Source organism: Meleagris gallopavo, chromosome 3 (genome assembly GCF_000146605.3).
Source record: "Meleagris gallopavo isolate NT-WF06-2002-E0010 breed Aviagen turkey brand Nicholas breeding stock chromosome 3, Turkey_5.1, whole genome shotgun sequence".
Classification (NCBI taxonomy): domain Eukaryota; kingdom Metazoa; phylum Chordata; class Aves; order Galliformes; family Phasianidae; genus Meleagris; species Meleagris gallopavo.
The window spans coordinates 15,943,755-15,969,364 of NC_015013.2; the positions used below are offsets into that span (position 1 = coordinate 15,943,755).

General features: G+C 34.3%; 1 long non-coding RNA gene across 1 annotated transcript; it reads left to right on the forward strand.

Moving 5' to 3' along the window:
• Window positions 1–3,790: 3,790 nt before the first annotated feature.
• Window positions 3,791–21,209, forward strand: LOC109366947. Its single transcript, XR_002113659.1, has 2 exons — window positions 3,791–4,072; window positions 21,108–21,209. It is a non-coding gene; the product is annotated as an uncharacterized LOC109366947 (long non-coding RNA).
• The last annotated feature ends 4,401 nt before the right edge of the window (window positions 21,210–25,610 follow it).

The window sequence follows — 25,610 nt, forward strand, 5'->3', positions numbered from 1 at the left end:
GTTATAATAAGTATATATTTCTGGATAATGCTCATAAAATGGAAAAGCTTACTTTATCACTGTATTTGCTGGTATTAAAAAAAAAAAGAAAAAAAAGAGCAGAATTAAAGTCAATTTTACCTTCAGGAATGGCTGCATTTAATGAAAGATTAATAACAAAGGAAGTATTATGCTTTTTCACTTCAAAAGAGAAACTAGAAAAGTTGATTATTACTCACCAAAAATATATATAATCCTGTGTTTAAACTTCAGTCACATGATTCTGTGATCATTCATTGACAACAAGACTAAAAACGAGCTGAAAATTATGCAAGGGATTAAGTACTTTACTGCATTTGGCTTAAGGAAGGAGATTTCTCTCTTTTATTTTAAATGACACTCTACTTTCAAGTTACAAATCAATTTCCTATGTTCCTATATTTCAACTATGACTGTAATTTTTTTGTCTTTTCAAAAACGAATTAAATATTCATTATTATAATGAATTGTTCTTGACACTCAGCTCTAATATTCTTTTTTTTTCTTTTTTTTTTTCTCATTTTCACACATTTTACTTTGAAATAACACTGGAATTCTGAAGTATACACGAAAGTTCTTACTAGTCTTGTTTGGTATGTTGAGTTAGATCTCCTATTTCTTTTTTTTCTTTTTAATTCAGAAAATGGACTCTTTCAAAGCATAGCTTAAGTATATGACTAAAAAATATAAGAGCCAAAAGGAGGTTAATACCTGAACAAATTTTTCCAGATTACAGCAGTGAATTAGTGAATCTAATGAAGTGTCGAAGTAATAATTAGTAAACACTTCATAGAATCATAGAATGCTTAGAGTTGGAAGGTATTTCTGAAGGCCATCTTGTCCAACTCTCCTGCAATGCACAGGGACATGCACAGCCAGACCAGGTTGCTCAGGGTCTGAACCAGCTACACTTTGAAAATTTCCAGGGATGGGGCATCAACCACAACACCAGGCAACTTGCTCCAATGCCTCACCACCCTCACTTTAAAAGATATTTTCCTTATATCTAACCTAAACCTACCTGAGCTTGAACCCATTTCCCCTTGTTCTATCATCACAGATTTGCTTTGTACTAGACACTCCTCCCAGTATCAAAGTATTGAATCATTAGAATCACTAAGAAAGGAATTAAAATCTTATTAACTCCTTGGCAGATACAACATCTATTGTCAGGACATGCACAGAAAACAGGTTGCCTCAGAACATAAAGAGATATATAGTGATGCTATATATCTTTTTATACTTAATACGAGGTTGTCACTGCTAATGCAAAAATTAAGTAAATCAGGATGCACAGTTGAATGAGATAGAAGGTGGCTACTGAAAATCTAGTGGTGATAACCATTTGGCAGAAGCAAAGCAAAGATCTTGAGAGAAAGGAAGGTAAGAGGTCTTCAAATGAAACCAAGATTAGAGCATTTATATTTCACACTCTCTTGAGAAGAAAAAAAGAGGAAGAAAGATTAGAAATGCTGGAAGAATCAATAAGAAATAGAAGCTTGTTTTATGAAGCATGATGAGAAATAAATTCCCTTTTTTCCAAGATACTAAAATTATTAATTCCATAGCCTTGCAAAATGAGGCTACAATTTAAGGTGTATCTCATTTTGCATGGTCAGTTTTTGTTGCTTTTCTGTAGATTTTCATAAGTTATCAGTATTATCACCAGCATGTTAGCTGACTATTATCAGTATTTCAGCTGATTTAAATTTAATGAAGTTTTAATTGTATCATCTTAACAGGAAATAAAAATGCACACGTACATAATTTAAGTCACTGCAGGAAATGGCAATACTTCAACTTATCAACAACTTGAGCGTTCCTGCACAGCTTTTGCTGTTTGAGAATGTTATTGTTCTTCATGTAAGTTCATGGCAAAGACTTCTTCTGAATCATTATTCCCTAGCAAAAAAACAGATTAATTTGCCACTTCATAAAATCTGATTGCACTAGGAATATTTTTTTAAATACTTTGAAGGCTACTGAGCCCATGAAGCACAGACATTCTGGGCTAGAGCTGAGCTGTGCATTCACAAATGAGGGCCTTTCTTTCAGTAAAAAACTCCTGGTGCGCTGGAAAGCTTGACAGAGATGTTCTAAAGAAGATCATGTTCATGTACGTTTACTTGCTAGAGCTTCAAAGGAATATTTGAGCATGTAAGTGAATTCACTGCACTTACCTTTACAGTAACTGTTCTGAGGTTAGTTACCTCACTTAGTTATCTCTGTATATCAGGAACTAGGATACAAAGGATGTATGCAGGGTGTTTGGATCTAGCTCAGGATGGTCAGCTCTCAGAGAGTTTACAAGATAATCCTGAATATTTTCTCTGTTTAGATAGGAGTTGATGAAGTTATCGGATGTTTCAGAGCAGACCGAATCCTGTCTGCAGATGAATGGAAATAGACTTATGGCTGCACATCTCTTGCAAAATCCTCTGTGATATCCCCCAAAAGAAAAAGTGGAAGAAGCAGATATATTGTAAGAGATACCACAATAAACAAAAAAAAAAAAAAGGACCTGGCCACATGAAGTAGGCCTATGGAGAATTTATATAGTTAAATACAAATTGGTGATTTTGAAACCTTGTACATAATGTTGATTGAACTTATTTATTTATTTATTTATTTCCCCCTAGTTTGCTGATACTTAAAAATCTCCACAGAATTTCTTACTTTTGACAGGCTGACAGCAGACAATATCTTATAATCATATAATTATTTAGGTTGGAAAAGACATTCAGGATCATCAAGTCCAACCATCAAATTCATAACTTTCTTGGTCTCTATCTAACATGCAAGCAACAAAGTGGCAACTTGTATAAAATAACAAAGAAACAAGAGTAAGAGCCATGTTTTGCATCAGGATGGGACAACCATGGCTATATGCTGGGGGGGGACAAGAGGCCAAGAGCAGCTCTGCATAAAGGGATCTGGGGATTCTCATTGACAGCAAGTTGAATATGAACCAGCAGTATGCCTTTGCAGCCCCAAGGGCCAACACTGCCCTGGGATGCATCAGACTCAACACTACCTGCCAGGTAAGGGAAGGGGTTGTCTTGCTGTGCTCCATGCTGTGCTGCCTGACTTCCAGCACTGGGTACAGGTTTGGGTGCCACAATGTAAAAAGGAGATAAAGCTATTAGAGAGTATCCAAAAGACAGTCTGTGAAGATGGTGAAAGTTATAGAGAGCAAAAGTATATGAGGAGTGGCTGAGATCCCTTGGTTAGTTCAATCCAGAGACAAGTCTGAGGGGAGGCCTCATGGTGGACTACAACTCCTCATAAGGGGAGCAGAAGAGCAGTGCTGATCTCTGTTTTCTCTGGTGAAAGCAATAGGACCCAAAGGAATGGCATAGAGATGCAAAAGAGGAGATTCCTTGGGGCTGCCTTCAGGGTATTGGTATGCTTTGTCCCCTCATGACTACTGTTAGGTACCAGAACAGCTGCACTCACAGTTAGCTGTGCACCTGAAGGTAGTGGAGACCCCTCAGCTCTGCAGGAACACTATTGGCATCAAATGGACCACAGAAAGAGGGAGCTTGGCCAAGGGAAACTCATTCAAGAAAATGTTACTGGGGAGCCATTCCCAGGAAGGGGACCGTCAGCACCCCTGCCTTTCCTCCTTCAAAACAGGAATGACTCAAGGTCACAGGCCCTAGCTCCCAATACTGCCATGTTCTGGTGACCATGGGACACAGTTAGAATCTCATCACCCTGGCCTGATGTCACAAGCCACCTCAATGCCTTCTGTTCTGAGACCTATAAATAAGGGAACCCTGCGGTCAGAAAGAACTCTAGTCACTGAGCAAGAAACATCAATGGGAACTTATATTCATGCTGGATAGACTAGTGCTTTTTCTTCCAAGGAAGTATTATAAATTCCCTTCCAAACAAGAAGTGGCTGTTAAGGAGGCTCAGCATCATCAAGTACATGGAGAAGGACCAGCCTGAGAGTAACAGAGAGCCCATGGAGATGGATCCATAGCTGGATGAGAACTGATGGAATTGGAATTGTGACTGTCTATCAGGGAGTAAAGTGACAGGACAAGAGGTAATAGTGTTAAATGAATAGAGAGTTGATTTAGATTAGATATAAAGAAGTAATTAATTTACCGTGAGGTTGTTGAAGCACTGGAACAGAACAACCAGAGAAGCTGTGCATACTCCATCCCCAGAATTTTTCAAGGCCAGATGAATAGGGCTTTGAGCAACCTGATATATTGTAAGGTATTCCTGCCCATGGCAGAGGAGTTGGAAATAGGTGATCTTTAAGATTCTTTCCAATTCATGTCATTCTATAATTTTATGATCTCGTTTGCCAATTCTAACAACATTTTCAATGTCCTTGTAAAATAAGAGACTACAACTCTAAGTAGATTTTTGTAACATTCAAAATATCTTAGCATGTTACATAAGGCTGTAATGGAACAGGGAATTAAACTTAGGTCTTAAGAATCAACATTAACACTAGATCTTAACATTTTGCTGATTTCTTTCTTTCTGTAGCTGATTCATTGTTATGGTTCAACCCAACAAGCAGCTAAACACACAACCATTCTCTCACTCCTTTGCCTGCCAGTAGAATGGGGGAGAAATCTGAAAAAATAGGTAAAACTCTTAGGTTGAGATAACAAACTACTTACTAAGACAGGAAAGGAAGAGAGCAATAACAATTATAATATGTGTATGCGTAATTAATTACAAAACAAGTTATGCAAAATGCAATTGCTCAGCATCTGCTGACCAATGCCCAGCCACCCCTGAACAGCAGCTGTCCCCCAGCCAAATTCCCTAAATATAATCATATTATCATTTTTTTCACATGATGTCATATGATATGGAATATCCCTTAAGTCAGTTTTGGTCAGCTGTCGTGGTTCTGCCCTCTCCCATCTCTTTGTATTCCCCAATCCCTCATTAGCAGAACAGTAGGAGAAGCTTTCAGCTTCTGAAACATTCTTGGTTGTATTCACCACTGCTCAGCAACAGCTGAAACATAACAGTGTGTTATGTGTTATCAACATTGTTTTTTTTTTCTCCTAAGGCCAAAACATAGCACCATACCAGACTATGGAGAAAATCAATTCTTTCCCAGCTGAAACAAGGACATTCATTAATATTTTCCTTAAAAATGTAAATAAATCTTCCACCAAGCTATCATAAGGTAATTTACCTTAAAGCTGCAGGTAATAATAATAAAAAAGGTAAAGGTAAAAGATAAAAAATGTAATATTAAATCTTTCATATAACAAAGCCATTTAGGAAAACATTGCTATGAGATGAGAGGTTTTTTTTTTCTTATACAACTAATGTTCAGAAGGATATGAGCACAAGACAACTCATCTTTAAGTTTTTGGTAGCACCTACATCAAAGACTTATTTTCAGAAGGATAGAAAAAAGTAGCCATGTGTTTTCAAGGTATTTACATTTTTTCCTACCTCCCTTTCCCTATTAGATTAAAAGCTATTCATATTGCCTGTGTAACACTTCTTGGTTGTAATTTCCATAAGTTGCAATTTTTCAGAGGAAGAATAATAGGTACGTGCTCCTCCCTGGTTCTCTGTAACAAATTTTGTAGATTTGAATTTACTGAATCTAGTTTTTTAGCTTACACCAAACAACACCTTCAGTTGGATCTGATGTATTACAAGACCTACAGATTTTTTTTCCTGGGATATACAGAAATGCCAAAACAGGAGTGCTTCAGTGAGTGGAAGTACTTAACCAGCAATAGAACTGCAAGACTTCACTAGCTAATCTGAAATGTGTGCTAGATTTAGCTAAGTATATACCCAAGTAGTTGATTTATAATTTGGTGATAAAATTCTAGGAAATCCATAGTTATGATTTTTTTGTTTTTCATTTACATTAATCCAAGTGCCTAAAATACTGTGTGCTGAATTACGTAAAAGATTTGGCCTGTTTGAATAGAAAATGCTGAGTTTCACATTGTTATAACCAGTTGTGGGAAATCTAATCTTTTTCTGTGAGGGTGCTGGAGTTCTGTGGAAAACTGTGTGCAGTAATAATAAAACTGCTGAAGTCGATCCCTGCCTCAAATGAAAAATGCTGTGTGGTGCTACCTACAGAGAAAAAAAATGTACAAAGGAAAAACTAATTCCTCTTCTGTCATTGCTAACATGGCATTACATATTACAGACCAAGTACCTCAGTAGAGTCTAATCCAAAAACTTTAGCAATCTTTCTGCTCCTTGCACTGTGTTTTGGATTGGGACCCTGGAGATGTTCATCTTTGTGTGGATACTCTATTGTGGTCTATGGATTACTGTGACAGATTTATTCATTCAATTTCAAGTTACTCAGTGGCAGTACAAGGAAAGGCACTACAGAATAAAAATGGAAAACAATTCTGTAATTGACTGAGTACATTACGTGGTTGATGAGTTCAAGTCATAGTGATTTTGCTTGAGACTTTGTATATCTTCTTCACCAGTCTCCACATTATCATTTACTTTTTAAATAGATATATTAATCTCAGTAAACTATTGAAATTTAAATGACTTTTTTAAACTATGCGTTTTACTATGCATCCGTTTTGTTTTTAAAAATGTGCTACTGTGTCTTGAGTTTTACAGTAAATGGGTACTTTACATACAGATCATCATAATAGCCTTTATTTAACCATTGTAATTACCTGTTGAATTCATTTTGATTTCACAGTCTCGTAGGGAAAAATTTAAAGGTGCTAGATTACCAAATTTTGTGTAATATTTTAAAATCAATTCACTCATCCCTCATATCAATTCTATCAAACTTCAGCTGTGCCATTAAGAATTCTAAACACCACATTGGACAACAAATTTGCCACATGTAATCATAATTGCAGATATTCAAAACGTGATCCTGAGCAACCTGTTCTAGTTGATCTCAAGTGGGAGAGCTGCACTACTCTCCAGAGAAGATTAACTGCAACCATCCTTTGATTCTGTGAAGTTATAAAAATCAGGTATATGTTGAAGCTTCGAGACTGCAGGCACAAGGGATTTGTGTATCGGTTCATGAACCACAAGCTGGCTGGAATAATGAATTTGATTTTTATATAGTATAGTTTTCTCATGGTTTCAGCTTCTTAACTGGGTTAATCAACAACTGTTCTATTGACAGTTCTTTTGAAAAGAATGCCCAAGGAGGAAAGGCTTAAATATTTGTGTGTCAGAACTACAATTTTGAGTGTAGAACTACCATGAAAATCACTTGATAATTCACACAGATTGTTAGATTCTTGAATTTTAAATGAAGAAATTTTTCTCTTTGCCTGACTCTTTCTAGCATTCAAAAAGCACAAAGGAGATGTTACAGTTTTTTTAATTATTACTATTTCTTCTATTTTCTTCTGGAATTTAAGTTCTAGATACAGCCTTCTCATCTCTTAATGACTGGAAATTCTAAACTTGCATGACAGGCAATCATTTTTGTTTATAGGTTACATGAAATAGAACTTCACAATTTTAAATTCAGATGTTTTGAAACAGTCTTTACAGATGTAACAGGTTATGCATCTCAAGAATCTGAAAATTAATTCATTTTTAAGTCTTCCATCATCAACTAAAGTAAAAAGTAATTTTTCTATTTCTCTCTCAGCTCATGAAATGGTCCTATGGAAATTAAGAAAATAGCAGTCCCAAATTATTTTACACCACTTTACCTGAGTGGGTAATCTCTATATCCCAGGGAATTTTTTCAGCCAGGATCACGTATGTGTAAGTCCATCTACAGCTCTAAAACAGGACAGTATAGATATCTTAGCTTAGTCTGACAAAGCAGCTGAAGAGCACATGTACTTTGTAGACTCCTCCAGCAAAAATAGCAAACTTACAAAAGGAGTCTGTGAAGGAAAACAAAAAAAAGCAACTCCTTAAATCAGTTCCAAAAATTCAGTAAGACTCATCTCTCAGATAAGGCTTCCTCATTTTATTTAAGAAATAGAAGTTACACTAAAACTTCTTTCACTGGTTTTTCACAAAAAAAAACAAAACAAAACAAAACAAAAAAAAAACCTGAAAGAGGGCATAGAATAAAAATAGCTGTTAAATATCTATTGAATAACAGAAAGTAGAAGAGGGAGAAATCTGATGCTTTGCAAAGGTACTTGTTGAAACTGGGGACACAAAGTTGTGAAGTGAGGGAAAGTAAGAAGGTGCAGGTTTGAAAATATGAAGATATAATTAAAAAAAAAAGAGAGAGAAAAATTAAAACTAACAAAAGATATTGTTTAAAATTTGAGAGACATTTAGGCTTTTGTTCCATATCCCCACCCCTCCCTCAATTTCCACATTTCCCAGATCTCTTACCTTCAAAGTGCTCTTCCTCTATCATTAAAAGATCTATTAACCCAAACGTGCTACACTGACATGTCATGAGGAATTTATCCATTCACCATCCTTAGCTACAGTTGTTCCTTGAGAACTGTTGATTGAATTTCATTTGTGCCAAGTGAAAGGATCTTCTGCAGTGGAAACGTCCTTAATGCTTACAGACATGGAAGTAGATTAGCAAAGAATGGTTTTGATTTTGATTTTTCTTAAATGTGCTTATATTCTGAGTAGAAAGGAAATATTTGATGGTTTCCATGGTAACATTTTGAAACAGTAGGCCAAGCAGGAAAGCCATGTTCATCCACCTATGCTTTTAATACAATTACACATTCCACATCACTGGCATGTAATACATATACGGACACAGAGATGTGAAATCAAGTTGCAGGTAAGTTCATTTGGAAACCAAAATAAGACACACACACACACACACACACACACACACACACAAAAAAAAACAAAAAAAAACAAAAAAAAACAACACTACAGAATCACAGAATCACAGAAAGGCCAGGGTTGTAAGGGACCTCAAGGATCATGAATCGCCAACCCCTCTGCCATATGCAGGGCCACCAACTTCCACGTTTAATATTAGACCAGGCTGCCCAGGGCCCCATCCTATCTGGTCCTGAACACCTCCAGGGATGGGGCATCCACAACCTCTCTGGGCAGCCTGTTCCAGCACCTCACCACTCTCTCTGTAAAGAACTTCTGTCTGACATCCAACCTAAATCTTCCCTCCCTCAAATTCAAACCATTTCCCCTTGTTCTGCTGTTATCTACCCTTTCATAGTGTTGATTCCCTTCCTGTTTGTAGGCTCCCTTTAGATTCTGAAAGGCTGCAATGAGGTCACCCCACAGCCTCCTTTTCTCCAGGCTGAACAAGCCCAGCTCCCTTAGCCTGTCTTCGTAGGGGAGGTGCTCCAGTCCCCTGATCATCTTTGTGGCTCTCTTCTGGACCCTCTCCAACAGCTCCCTGTCTTTCTTGTATTGGGGGCTCCAAACCTGGACACAGTGCTCCAGATGGAGCCTCACAAGAGCAGAGTAGAAGGGGACAATCATTTCCCTGTCCCTGCTGGCCACCCCTCTAGAAGCATTCTAGAACTGCTCAGGTAGATGATGAATATCCCATGAAGGTGAACAATGACAAGTAAGATGAATTAATTTGAAATGAAATGATTTCACCAGTAATGTAACAATAACTGAGAAGTTTTAGAAGTATTTCCTTTTCTCCCACCTATTCCTTACCACTGGGCAACATATAGACTGAACCTATAAAGCTTCAGAGAAAGAACTGAAACAAAGATAATGCTAATTCCAATCAGCATCTATGTATTCACTTTGCTTTACAACTTCATGCTGTCAGTGGGCAGAATTTAGCTAGATCTTCTATGCTTGAAAGGGGTTCTGCAAAGTCACACTTTCAACTGCCTGTTCCTATATGGAGCTAATGCTTAGACAATCCCTGAGAGAGAAGATTTCTCTTCCCACCCTGACCGCCAGACTTCACACAGAATCTTTAATCCTGAGAGCAAATTCACCTCTGAGATTCCAAAATTTATCTTTGATTGCGGACATGCAAGGATATGGGATTGTTTTTTTGGATTGATTACCTCTGCAGAAACAAAAGGATCAGCAGTTTTTCCATTTCATTTACAACACTTTGAATGCTAAGTCAGCCTAAAAATAAAAATAGTCAACTCATTATAGAAAAGCAGAGGTTAAACTGTTGTTTAGAAGCAAAGTGTCAAAATAAAGCTGAAAAAAAATAAAATAAAAAAAGCAGGGATAACCCCTTCTCATTGTCACCTAAGGGTCTCGAAGGTATTTCACAGAAAAGTCACCAGTTCCCAGCTCCAGAGTGCTGCCTTTTAAAGGATATCCTACAGGAATACTTGTTATGGGAAATGTTGAAGGCAGCTTAAAACAACTTCCCTTCTCAACTTGATTTACATTGGAAAAAAATGGAAGAGCTAGATAGCAATCTAATAGCAAAAGCCAGATCTGCTTGTCTGAAGGATGTCTTCAAAATCCTCCTGTTCAAGAGGAAAACTCCCTCTTTTTTAAAGACATGCATCCTAGATTTCTTATCCAATAAAACTTATGTTTTGGCAGGCACAGCCTGAAGGATTCACAATGTGAAAGTGCAAAAGCCAATGCAAACATACGTACAACCATCTTACCTTCACCTCACCTCTCCTCTTTTGCTTATTTCCTTTCTGACCACATTGGCTTATGATGTCACAACTCTGAAGATGTGTTCACCGTACATTCATTTAATTAAATATGAAATATTTGAATCATTGAGTATTTCAGAGTCTGCACACATTATGATACTAATAGAGATGACAGATTTGTTAACAACTTATTTCTTCCCACATGCTAATATTAAGAGTTTTTGCTATCATAGATTCTTAACTGGTTTTATAACAAATGGACTATCACAACACTTATACTGTAAAAGCAACATTAATGAAATTTTAAATTCCCACGGTTAGTTTTGTTTAAGAATAAGTGTCACAAAAAGACATGGTTTATTGTACTAACTTGAAAAATGAAGCACTTAAAGGTTTTTTATTCAAATATATTCCACAAGAGGTACTACTCTTTAGCATACAAATATTTTATATGCTCTGTAAAATAAAAATACAATAAATTCATAAACACTGCATGTGTACACCTTCAAGTACTCAAACACTTAAAACCTTACCTGTTTTGAAGGGTTTTTTTGCTTCTAGTTTAGTGTTAAATTATGCTTCTGCTGTTATCTTTAACTTGTTCTAAACAATTTCATTACTTCTTCTAATTCTGAAAATATAATACTGAGCTGAGGTAACAAATTTGGAACAAAAGTTAATATTGGACAAAACGAGTTTGAGACATGGATAAATATAAATTTATTTCTTTGATGCACATGTAAATATGCATATTATGGAAATTATCAGAAACAAAAAGATACAAAAGGGAACTTGTATTACTTGAAATGTACACTGCTAATGATAGTCTCAATAATCATTTTTAAAGTTACACTCTTTTGTATGATTTTTCTTTTGAAATCTGTGTAGACAGTGCTGATTTAAAGAAGATATTTTAGAAGAGTTGTATTCCCACATACAGTGTATCTCAGCACGTTGCTATAGAACATGAAGAGTGCTTGGTAGCCTCTACAAACTCATATTCCAAGAATTTATACTGAGTGTAGACTGAACAGTTCTCTCAGCAGCTCTCTAATCATAGTTTTGCTCAGATCAACAAAACTAAAAGCACAGTGTGGCTAAGAATCATTTATTTCCATCTCAGAAGTTATTATTTTCATCAAAAATAATAATGCAAGAAAGCTCATTCTTCAGCCACAAAATTTTTATAAAATATTGAGTTTGTACTAATTCTTGGTGTGAAAATAGTCAAGATTGAATAGCTCTGGCCAACAAATATTCAGTGAACTTTCTGGAAAAAGTTCAGAACTATGCATAGAAGTAATATCTCTAAGATGATTTTCCTTCATAAATATCAGCATTGTGTCCAAGCAGTAAATTAGAAGTCTAGTTTTTCACTTTGAGAAGATTTATGGTTTTAAAGTGGAAAGTTCCATGGACAGTGGCTGTATTTGCTACTATTCAAATTTCCAGTTTTCAATAAATAAGTATATTAAAAATGCTTATTTTTGAATATTTTATCTTTTAATTTATCTTTTATTCAAATAGTATAGTTTTAGACAGCATGAGGTACTGTATTAGTCTTATACAATAGACATTATATTCCTTCTCTCATTATAAATAGATAAAGAGGTAGATGTATTCACAGACACACGAAAACATATAATGATTAACTGTCAAGATTCATTACCTGTTGCTGATAAAGTCCAGACTTCACAGGAGAACTAAACGCCTGTTTCACTGCTCCATTATTGCATATCTCAGAACAATCAAACAGCTTTTCACAACTGAAAATGGTCAAAACCAAAACTGCAATTAACTATCAGCCCAGGAAGAACATGTCTGGTCAGAACATTAAATAAAAATAAAAATGTACAGTATTTCTTATAAAATTCCTATTTTATTCTAATAGCAGTTTTTTCATCAGTTGGCATGAGCATTTGGCCAGTAGTCCTTTCAGTGTAGTTCTGTGAGTTCAGACCTATATCAAAACATTTTGCATTCATAACCTGCAGGCTTTTTATAGAAGTATAGAAATTATATTAATTAAAGAGCTCAAGTCTTTCTTCAATAGTACTTAACCTGAGTGAAGACCGAAAATATCACGTCAGAAAAAAGCCAGAGAATACATTCTAGAGAATACAGCTGCAAGGGACATTAATACCTTCTGTGAAGTGCCAGAAACATTGAGATACAGACTGATGCTGTCCAACCTGACTTTAGACAAAATTATTTTGCTTATTTCAGCAAATGAAAAAGCCAAATTGACAGCATATTTCTATGAAAGTATTTATAATCTCAAAAAACTATTTTCAGTTATCCTTTTCCCACATTGGAGTGTTATATTTAAACTGAAGAGTTAAAGGTCTTTCCAATCATTTCAATTCTTCTTTTAATCTCCTCTATATAACACTCTACAAACACTAGCAGAAAGTCTCCTTCTATACTCTATTAAGTTGAGTTACTCCTCATACATACTTCTGTGAGAGGGGAAAGTCTAGGCCTTGCATGATCTGAAAGACAGAATAATGACCTTTTAAAAAATCCTCAGGCAAATTAAGTATATAAGAGTTATGCAGTACAAGAAATAATTCAGAATGTTACATACCAAGATACCATATCAAGAATGTTACAATGAAGTTGCAGATAGCTTACTTTGGCATTTAATCAATTAAAAACTGAGCTCACCCTCCTCCAACCCAAAAAACGACAAACAAACGAGAACTCACAAACCCCAGAAATCCCTTCTCCTAAAAGGAGATGGAAAATCTTCAGACATTTAAAACTTCTTTATAAAGAGCAATATGCACTGAGAAGATCTCTGGTGGAGTGAAGACACATGCATATATAACCGTCAAACAGAGTATCAGACAAATTTCAAGAAGCAGTCACTTTCTATAAGTAATTGTGCTTTATAATCTTTTCCTTTACATTCATCAAGGAAAGGTCTTGGAACCCTTGGATTAGTTAACTTAAAATTGTGTTCTAATGTTAATATGACTATGGAGAGTATGTTCCTTATACAAATTTACATAGTTATCATTATCCCTTACCCATTCTCTAGTGCTGTCCTATAAAGTATAATAGAACAAGAAGATTAATGGTAAAAAATATTTAACCAAAAATGTCTTTACTAAGCTATCTTTTCTGTTTTACCGAAATGATGAGAATTTAGCTCATCTCTTCAATAGATGACATTTAAAATACACTCTTTGACACTTCACACAATTAAAATGGTTGAAATCACTTTGATTTATCTGAGAAAACCCCCCTGTTCAAAAACTTTTGTGAATTTTAGGTGACATCCATTTATGGCTTCTTTCTAAGACTAATTAAATTGAAAAAAACTTTCATCTGGAATTGCACCAAGCCTCTAGTTAGGTAGCTTTTCTCTTTTGACTAAGAAGAATTTTATAGCTACCTTTATGTTCGAAAGAAAGGATGTTTTCCAGTAAGCCTGAAAAGAACTCTTTACCCCTCACACAACATGGGCAATTACATTTGCATTTCTGTAGCTAAATGCAATTTTCTTTCTGGAGAACTTCGAATTTTTAACTTAATAGGTTTACATTCTTTTTTCTCCTTGTTTTTTGATCATACTCTTTTCAAAGTGGAAGGTAATATTCATGTCACTACTGTAATTTTTTTTTTCTTCTCCATGAGATCCCTATGGTTATGGCCCTCTTCTGCACTTTAAAGGATGACATTTGAATACACTCAATGAAGTGCATTCACCTTTTGTAAATACTGCTTTTATTTCCTAAAAAAAATCAGTAAGACTATTAAAGAAAGGCTCCAAATCACATATTTCTCTGACGGTGTCTGAAAGTTCAGACATATCTAAAATGCTTTTAAAAAGAAATCAGTCCTGTCACTCTGTGTATTATTTATTATTATTATTTATCATTTACATCTTTTATTGTTTATTTTTTATTTGCTATTCCTTCTAAAACAAATTGAAGGAGAAAATTAATTACTATTTTTGGTTCCCATGGTGTGAAAGGTCTAAGTGGATGCCAAGATACTTAGTACTCTTGAAGCTGGGACTGTCTTGAGTATGTTTTGTAAAATACCATTAAAATACAGCAGTTTAGCTAAGAGATTAAAGTTATTACACCTGTGTCTAAACAAAGTGATTTTAAGGTCATGGTTTAAATACCAGGTATTTGAATCATGTCTCAGTCTTACTTTAAGTGTTAAAAATCTTTACAAGATCGATAAATTATCCCAGTAAATAAATTATTCATAACATATATGTTTTGTTTTTTTTTCTTTTGTTCTTGGGAATCTTTCTCAGATTTGACTTTTGGCTACTGTCATATTCCTGTCTTCTAACGGTGGCATATCATATGAAGAGAAGAGTGAAAGTCTGGTTTAATTAAATTGAAAAGGAGTCTATAAAAACTTTGTTCATAGTAAACGCATTGAGAACCTAATTAACATGAAAATAATCTATTTTCAGGATAAAATAGAGAATATCTTGTGAACCAAAACCATTATTTAGTTAAAATGCTGATTACAAGGGCATGATTTTTAAGATATCACACTTTTTATTTCCAGAGACCAAAAGTGGAGATTAGATGATATTAAATTGCATGAAATTGCTAAAGTGTTCAGTGCTTTCTCCTGTGTTCAGAGTCTTTTAATCTCTGCTTATCCTTAAAGATAGTAATAATGAGAAATGTGATAATCATAAAACTTACTGTTTAAAGATGACACCTTCTTATTCAGTGCACTACTTTGGGGATTATATTTGCTCATTTTAATAACAAAAATATAAGTCTTTTCTTCTTTTCATTCCTTTTGGAATGGAATTTTTAAAACAGGAAAAATAGATATGTAATTTTATTATAAAATATTTATCATAAAAATTGTTAACCAAATTTTAGTTACAAAATTAGATTTACTAGTTACCATGCTTGCATTAGGAAAAGAAATAAGCAAGATCTCTTTAAAGCTGAATAAAGTACCTTAGTAAAACTAAAGTAAGTCAGTGCAGATCTTTCTTATTAAAACACACTCAGAAAATAAATATTCAGATTCTTCTATATCTCCTCCACATGTTTCACAGAAATGCATTTTTCATAATTCTGTATTTGAAAAGAATTTAACTTTAGATCTTTTAAGGTTTGAAGATGGAGTGGCAAACAGTGAATGATATTTTTTCTTTGGAGTCAAAGTAGTAACTAATTTAAGTATGCATTTCCTGCCAAGCAAGTTTTGCAGTTAGCTTTCTCTTTGGAAGAGCTGCTGTAAAGAGAATTTGCTGTCTACCTTGCACAATTCTATTCATTAAGCAACTTTAGTTCACTGAAACTTTATACTATTTAAAATGTATGAAAACAAAATTATGTTTCTACATTGTTTTCATTTTTCCATTTATATGGGTAAAGAAAACATGTTACATTATTAAAACAAGTCATATATGGCTGCAGAGCAGAGAAAGTATTTCTTATCTATACATATTCTTGTGTTTGTACATTTGGATATTTACCACATTGGTGTCTGAGTGCTATGAAGCATTTAAGAAACATATCAGATCAGTTCAGTTTGTTTGTGTTTTGTCTTACAATCAAGAGCTAAATGCTAAATCAATCTTACTTAGATATCAAGAATGCCTGTTGTTTTATTCTGTTATTTTTTATTCTGTTATTATTTATTTTCTGTGATATATTAGGAGTGAGTCACCAGGAAGCATTTATTCCTTTTCCTCATTTAATCAAGTGGTTAATAATAGACTAGTTAAGTAGAACTGATGACATGTGTACATCCCAAGAGCCATTTTCATGAATAGACTTTGAGGGAGGAAGACTGAATTTGAAAGAATATCTTGAAGACTCTGAGAAAGAAAAGCAGTCCAGCATCTCTGTAAGAGGTCCTTTGAAATGTAGAGTAAATGTAGCTGAAGGCCCTGAGTAAGCTCGTCAGGAAAAACACTGACATGAAAGAGAAATAAGAATTTTGTAGAGTAAATAGTAGAAATGTTCCTTTCCTTTCTTTTCTCATCCATTCTCTTTATAATAAGCATAATAAGCATATTTATAAGCATTTATAAATAGAATAAATTATCATGTATTATACACAGTATACTACATATGTCAATATATGCTAATACAGGTGTATATATGTATGTGTACATACAATCACCACTTTACATCAGCAGGGCAATCTAAAGACATTGAGCATTGAGACATCATAAAATTTGTTATGGTTCTTTGTAACTTATGCCATCATAGAAGGTGCATGAACTGAAATGAGAGCTGCTGCTGCAGGGCTGAAGGGATGAAATGCCTTCTGCCACTAGTCTAAAACAGAAAGGACTCTAGCATGTTTCGGGGGAGTACAGAGCATTCCTAGAAAAACAAGAATTCCTAAGAGAGAAGTTTTGAAAACAAAATTGCCAGAGAGGCAGCGGGCCTTTCTTTATTACTTGGTAGGCTTTTAAAATGAGAATACTTTTATTTTTCTAACTGAAAAAGTGGTAAGTACTAATCTCAGTTGCAAACTGTAGAATCGCTCTTCCTGACCTTTTTTCCATCATGCAGATCATCCAGTGCTAACATGGCCCAATTACACTTTACTTGTGAGATCTGACAGAATTACAGCACTTGATGACAAGATTACACCTTGAATTTTTTCTCTAATTAGAATGTATCAAAGTATCCAGAGTCTTTTTGATTTCATAATTTGACTGATTATAAGTCTATATTTCTCCCTTATATCCGTTATAGAGGATGAGTATGTCTCAGACAGGATGTTAAGTTTATAACCACAAGGTAAGTGGTTTCTACTGTAATGTTCACTGGCTTTTATTTTCTTCTGTTTTTTTAAGGCTAGACTAAGCATTTTCAAAACTTCAGTTATACTGAGTAGCTGAGCAATGTGACATTCTGTTTTGTACTAAGATTGTGGGTGACCACCTTCTTCAGATAGGACTGGATAATAACTTCTTGTTTTTATATTATATTGAGATTTAAAGCAAAGAAAAATGAAATAAGACAAATCCTCAATTTTTTGCTGCACTTGAAATTTCACTGAGGTATCTTCTGATATTTTAAATTTTAAAAGCAAATGGAAAAACAAACAACAGGTAAATAAACAAAAAGCCTTTCTCTCATCACTTCATACATTCTTGATTTTACCTATACTCTTGCATATTAATGGACTGCTTGGGAAGATGATTGAGTCACCATCCCTGGACAGGTTTAAGAAACATTTAGATGTTGTACTAAGAGTCAAAGTTAAGTGGGGAAATACTGGTGGCAGGTGTATGGCTGGACTAAATGATCTTAGGAGTCTTTTCCAACCTTGGTGATTCTACGATTCCTTTGAGGAATTCTCATGTTCTGGCTATGCCAAAATTATTGTAACTGAATCATCCCAAAATGACTTTTTTATTTAAAATGTTAAGTATTAATAGTGCAACTGATTACTAATTGCTACACCAGGAAGAAAAGAAGTGGATAAAGCATTTTAAAAACAACTGACATAACCAGCAATAAATTTCAAATAACGGCAAGTAAATACATGAACATGTAGAATATCCAACAGTTCACTGGAATATGCTTGGAGCAGCTTTGCCTTCTTGTTATCTTTGAAATGTAATTCAGTCATTCTTTTCCTATTGATTAGAGAAATGTTGGCTCTTTCTTGACTGAACATTTGTAAAAAGGCACATAAGAAAGAAAAAAATAGCATGGTTTGCTAATGACATATATTATAAACACGGTATGAACTCATAAGGATAAAATTGGGACAGGTGAATATAGAGCAAAGAAAAAAAAACAGTTTTAGCTGTTTTTTTGTTTGTTTTTGTTTGCTTGTTTTTGAAAATATTGAGTATTTTCTGGAAAACTAAAGAGAAGGAAATGCTCTTCTTTAAAATGAGAAGGAAGATGCTAGGAGAGGAAGAAAGATTCTGTAAAATTATAGTCCTGAGAAACAAATTTTAATTCCTAGAAAAGTACAGTCTATTTCTATATAGCTGCTAGATAACAATGAGGATAGTCAAAGTCAATATGGATGTCAAAAATAAATCAAGTAAGACCAATCTACCTTCTTTTTACAGTACTATAACATGAGGGTTTTTGTGGACAGGGAAGATGTCATATATCTTGATTTTAATAAGGTTTTTGACACTGTCTCAGAGACATTCTCATAAACAATCATAAGATGTTTTAAGAACAAGCTAGACAAACATCAATCAGCAGTGACACAGGTATACATTTTACTTTGGACATGGGGCTGATCTTCCAAAGCCACTTACAGTTCTCCGATTTTAAGTAGAACTGGCTTCTCACAGTATTTGATATATGCTACAGTTCCGCTATATTCTTATGTCATTTATTCAGAAGTCATCTGTATTGAAAATACTTCAACTAGAAAAATTCTGAGACTGAGAGATCAATTGTTGAAAAGAAATACTTAAGTGGTCTTTTAGTTGTTTAGTCAGTCGTGTATCCTTGCCACAGAAATCAGAAAGCTTGGGAATAGCTGGTGTTCTTTAAATAAATAAATAAATAAAAAGGTAATCATGATCATTTGAGAAGCATGGAAATAAGTTTAAGCTGGAAATAGTCTCACATATTAGTGAAACATCATGGAAACAAGTAGAATAAAAAACTTTCGAGTTTCATATTCTATTACAAAATATAAGTACAGGACTTCAAAAAGTCACTCGTTAAAAATAGAAATCTAACATTGTGAGAGAAAGGAAAATGAGAAATGAGGCAGCTGGCTTGTCAATTAACATTCATGTCAGAGACAATTCTCACCAAGTTATTTTTGGTAAAAAATATTAATTAATTGAAATTAATTAATTTGTGGAATTTTAATTTGAAATTAAAAAATTTGTAGAAAAGGGTTAATCTCTTTGAAAAGGGTATAAGCTTAGTGGTTTTCAGAATACAGAAAAAGAAAACTTAAAAATTTTTAAAATGCCTTCTTTTGACCTTTATTTAGAGTAAGTATTTGAGCTTGGAGAAAATTTCTGTTCTTCAGAATGTGCGTTTTACTTTTCAACCTGATTTAATTTTCCAGTCTCAATTTTGCTGTTTACTTTTTATCTCTGACATAAGCAATAGCTACTATTTCCATAGATAATCAAAGGGAAGTTCTACAAGTCCTATGTATTAAGTCTGAATTTCCTTCAAGGGCCATTTGAAAAACAGACTTAAGAACCTTTCAAGGAATGCTAAGTGCTCTTGTCAGATTGGCATCCAATGTTTAGTTACTACAGAAAGGATATAGACCTGTTTCCTTGTTATCAGGAAGGACTATCACTTTAAATGGAATGACAGAGAAATAGACTATTCTGCTTTAAATTTATTGGGATTGACAAGACGAATTTTATTACAAATTGTATACTGATTTGCACAGAGTAACAGGAGAAAAAGCTATCTTCAATGGTCTAATCCTACTAAAATGAAAAAGATGGTTCTGTAGAACAGGTTGAAATAAATATTTAAAAGACGGCATTGCTCAGAGTTGCTAAGTTCATGTTTTACTTGAGATTGATCTTAAATTTAGGATCATTCAAAGAAAAAATAATTTGACCTTGATCTAGATCCCTTTCAGGAATTCTGGAAACATTTCAGGATAAATATAACAAAGTAGACTCAGTCCCAGGGATACTTTATCTCACTCTTCCATCCACCATGAATGGTGAACCACTTGGCAAATAGCAGCTGAGATGAAGTGTTTAGTTGCTACTGTCCGAGTGAGAAAAACTGTGTGAGTACTTTCTCTGCATGCTATTGAAGCATAAAATTAAGTATGCTACCTTGATCTTGTTTTTAATTCAAAACTGTGAATGAGAAGAGCCCACAAAAGACAAGATACTTGGATGTGAAGCAGATTTTCAGGTATCTCTTGAAGTCATGGCAAGAGCTATCTGAAATAAATATCTTCCATTCTCATTGTCCAACCAGTGACTGAAACTAAAGTGGCTTCACAGGAAATGGACACTGCATCACAGATGGAGTCTGACTTCATGGAGGAGTTGGTGGAAAGTCTCAGATGTGAAGATGAGAGCTTTATTATGTGACACGTCTCAGTACTGTGGCCAATAGAATTAACTGACAAGTTGGCTTAGACAAGAACCAAGCTTTTTGGGGGCACAAGCAAAGGGCACTAGCAACCAATGCCTTATGGGAGGAATGCTCTGCTTGCAATTAGAAATAGATTCTTGTGATCTTGGGCACTGATCTCAACTGAAAAGTGAGAAACATCAGCCTGTCAACAGGCAATATGGTGTTAACATTAGGGCTAGCATCAGATATGTGCTGTCAACTAATTTGAATGTAGGAAGAGTAACAATTAAAGACGTTTGCTGAGCCAAGAGTCAAGACTCTGATCTTGACTAACTATTTTTATTCACCATAATGGTCAAAATCATAGATCACCATACCATATTCCTGTACAAAAAAAAAGAAAGAAAAAAAAAAGAAAAAAAGCTAAATCTGGACACACCTTTTGTTTTACAAGTCCTATGCAGATTTATTTCTTTTACCTTCTGCATTTATCTATCCTTTTTTCTCATTACAAAATTTTGTCACTGCACAGATATTTAAGAGTCTGTTCATTCTTTTGCAGGTTTTGTCTGTTTTGAGGACAGCCTTTCACCTAAATAGGAGCTTGTAACAGAAGTGGAACAAATGAGCGCTAGACGTGTCACTACTGGCATGTGGAAAAACACAAAGAAGCTAAAAAGTTCTTCACTGGAAACTAAAATGTTCTTCCATCTCTGTTCCTAAATAGGTAGTAAATGACTGAGCAGAAAATGTTAGTGCACTGAATAGCAGGACAAGACAGCTTATGACTCCTGAAGAGCTGTCACTTTCTGTACTGTTTAGCAAAGAGAGAATTACTTCAGCTACAACTCAATAAAAAGTTTTCAAGGGAAAAAAAATTAAGGAAAAAAAAATCTCCAAAAGCAAAATAAGAAACCAGGGAGTTACCTAAATGTAAAGTTTCTTGACATAGCAACTGTGGTGCAGTCTCTACACAAAAGTTAAATTCTAGGAAATAAAAAGATAGAATGTTTTTCATAACTTGAGTCATTCACAATATTCATTTCTGAACAAATCAATGAAATAGAGAAATAGTAAGTTCGATCTTTTAGCAGATCTGGATGGATTTTTTTTTTAGTGAGAAAATATATGCTTTCTAGAGAACAGATTAGAAATTTTATCAAATAGAAATCAACAATGCTTTTCTGATGGTTGCTTCTTGAGCCCTGTAATGGTAGAAGGTGTGCAAACACTTATGGCTATGATCACTCACCCAAATATTTGCAGTAGAAGCAACTGACATAGTTGTTTAAAACATAACAGCCAAGTACTTTATGAAGAGAAAGGATGAAAAATAAATGGAAAATAATTTCATAATCCATTTCTTTGTAGTTATTTGAAATGCATTTTCATAAGAACTGGACTGTGAAGAGTAGTAAAGATTGCGGGTCAGAGATTTGGCAAGCAATAAACAGTTAACGTTATTTGATAGCCAAGCAAACGTGATTGAACTCTGCAAATATCATCAATGTTGAGAATGCCATTTGTTATAGAGTGGTAGGTCAATGACAGCATAAAGCAGAATGGAAGACAATGAATTTTAATCCAGACTTTTTGCAGATGCATTACTGGAAACTATATGGAGGACTACATGAATGCTAGAAACCTTGTAAGTGGATACACAGAAGCGTTCTGAAATTACATGCCACCAGAGCTCTGGTACTAAAACAACAATGTCAAAATATACTCTAGGTACCACAAAAGAACCATACTCTTTATTGTGACCTTATATGGCTGGAAAATTACTGGCAATTGTCTACAAGCTAGGAAATGTTTATTAATTGCTTGGAAACAAACAAACAAACAAACAAACAAAAACACCAAGAAAATTCTAAAAAAAAACTTGTTTAGAAACTGGTTTTCAAATAAAGTCTTCTTATATTCCACTCGGTTTACTCACATAATCGTCCTTCAAGTTTAGGCATCAGTGGTACTGTTAAATATGTCCCAAACTGTTGTTTTCTGTTTCCACATACAGGCTTACCCAGGTAAGCCTGCAGACATATCTTCTATTTCCAGAGGACATATCTCTTTCAAAGGCACATATAACAATGAAAAGAGAAACTGTCCACCATTCCTTACGCGCTTTAAAAAAGACACTGAAAGACTATCAACACTCAAATGACTACTTCTATTCATTGATAATTGGGTCATTACAAGCATCAGTGTAAGTGCGGGTTTTAAGAAGCTGAACAAGGACCTGTAACTCAAGTAAATATTTATCATTATGCAGAAAGAGAGGAAGAGCAAAGAATAAAATCTGGTAAAAGAAATGCAGAGCTGAACAAAATTGGCAAAGAACATCATCAAAGAAAACGGTTTACTTGAACTTATTTGTATGTGCAAAAGACACATGCTCTTGATATCATAAGCTGTATTGGTATGTTTACTTGTTTTAAATCCTGCTAAAGCAAAATTTGGAGAAAGTACAATGCTGAGCAGATCTTTACAGGCATTCTCTACCTCTATTGTAAGTCACTTGAGCTCAGCTCTGATTTTGTACATTACTTAAATGGAAAGCTAACCAGCAACAAAATCATCATCACACTTTTTAAAGCACAAGGGAAAATAGCGTTAACTTGTCAGGGCAGTAATCATTTAGAATATGTAATAGAAGACTAAAAGCTTTGGCAGCCAGTTTTATAAAATATTTACAAAGAATTGTTTAAGTTAAAAATGGAGACTTAAAGAGCTGCATTTCCTAGTAATCAGTATGTAAGGCGTTTTGGTTTATTTCAGCATCACTGGGGACACTCAGCGTTTAGTGAGCTTAACAATTGAATTACAATGTCCAGAATTTAGTGAGTAGTTAAGCAAGGTTTCCCACATTATTTATATTCAAAGCTCAGCTTTCTTCTTCCAAAACAAGAGGCACTATCACAGAAGAGGGTACACGGTCACATAAACATTCCTTTTCAGTACTACCTAACTGCAGAAGAGGACCATGACTTAAGTGCACTGAAGAGTCTAATGTCTTTGAAATACTCCCACTTTTAAAGTAAACAACAGTTGATATATTTAATCTGGTAATGACAATACATTTTTTTATTGCAAAAAGAAGGAAAAAATGCCAAATAAATTAGAAAAGATTTTGTTAGTTATTAAAAGAAATCCTGTGTACAGATAAATAACCTGTCATGACATAATAAATATCACCTCTTCCTAAAGGTTAAAGTTATTACAGCTATATATTTACTTAAACTTGTAATAAAATATTAACTCTAACACTTTATCCAAGGAAGTCTTTGTTTACGCCTATGCAGCTTTACTTAAGATTACTTAAGATTGCTTACTGAAATTACACATCTAAAATAGGCATAATCTTAAAATCTTATGTAGAAGACTCATTTTATGCAACATAGCAATAAAACCAGCTTAATACAAGGGCTTCAGTTTTCCAAAACTCCAATCAATTCCATATATTATGTCCATAACTTCCTAATTTCTTAACAGAAATAAACAAGCCACATACCTGAACCTCAAAAGAACTACCAAGAAATAATAGAGATGTAGAAAACCTATGCAGCCATTTTGCTATTTGTCAGTGGTTTACAGGCCAGTTCAGCCCAGCTCCTTGACTAATGGGGCAGTGGGACCCATGGACCCATGCCCAGGGAAAGGAGGGAGGGAAAAAAGAAGAAAAAGGTAGGGAGATGGGCCTAAAAACAAAACAGCAGCAATGGTCTGAGGAGGAAAGTCAATTTACTACATATGAGATAATAACACAAGATAACACAATATAATACAATATAATTGGAACTAAAGCTAGAAAAACAACAAAATGAGAGAGTGAGCAAATACCAAAGGCTTTAGTCTAATGCTGAAGGCAAGAAGACTAGGCAACATGCATGCTGCAGAGATGAGCAGCAAGCGAAAAGGGAAAGGAGACTTCTCATGACCTGAAAACAGTTTTGTCTTTCCATCTGAACAGAAAGTAGAAATGGAGCAGTGAAAAGTCCTCTGGGATATGTAGTTCTTTTTCTCTTCTGAGAACCAGGTACATGTTCCAGGTACCTGGAAAATCAGCAGTCCTCGAAACTGCAGCATTAACTCTTTAACTCCCAGTGCTCCACATAATATAATGATGTGGAATACTGATAACAAAAATAAAAAAACATGAAACTATTTTGAACTTCTTTATCTGTAAAATTAAGAAAATGCTATTACGTCCTTTATAAGATATCTTAAGATCTTCTCAGGAAATTAGTAATATACAAAACAGATATTGCTAACAGATGAGGAATGTCATGAGACTGATCCTATTGTTACCTTTTCTAATCATAATGAACTCAAGAAGGAAAAAACAACCTTCCACTTATCAGGAACATGAGAGAATAGCATTCATTTATTATTTGTTATCAAATAGTTCAAAGAAAATATATTTAATTTACACAGTTGTTTACTAAAAGAGAAGGAATTTCCAGCAGAAGGTTATCTCTCCTTATGGTTAGCTGCACAGAAGGTAGTTCAAAGAAATGGAGATTGACATAGCAGTAATCTATAATGGGATGTTTAAAGAGCAACAGGCAGGAAAACAGTAAAAGTATCGCCAGAGATTTAAGCATAAGTTTATGAACCTGACTTACTCTTACTCACTAGTCTATTGTTGATATTCCAGATCAAACAGTGAAAAGAACAAAATGAATGAAAAAAATGTTGACATAATTTTTTATAATATCTCATTTCTTTGACAAGTGACAACTTTGAATCAAGTGACAACTTATAAAACCTCTGACTATAAATTGGTCAAGACTGCCTTTTTTGCAAAAGTCGGTGAAGCATGGTTTGTTTTTTTCAATCAAAAAGTATATTTTTGCTGAAATATAACATTCTGTTCAAATAATTTTTCTCAATATAAAGAGGTTTTATTGTCGAGACAATACACATGAAATTATAAAATGAATTTCTAACTTTATAAGTTTATGGAAATGTAAGGCATATATATAAAAGTAGTTCACTACTCAAAGAGCAAGGTAAAATTACAGTTCTGTTTTTCCTTTTTGTGTTGGAGGCCCCAGAACTGGAC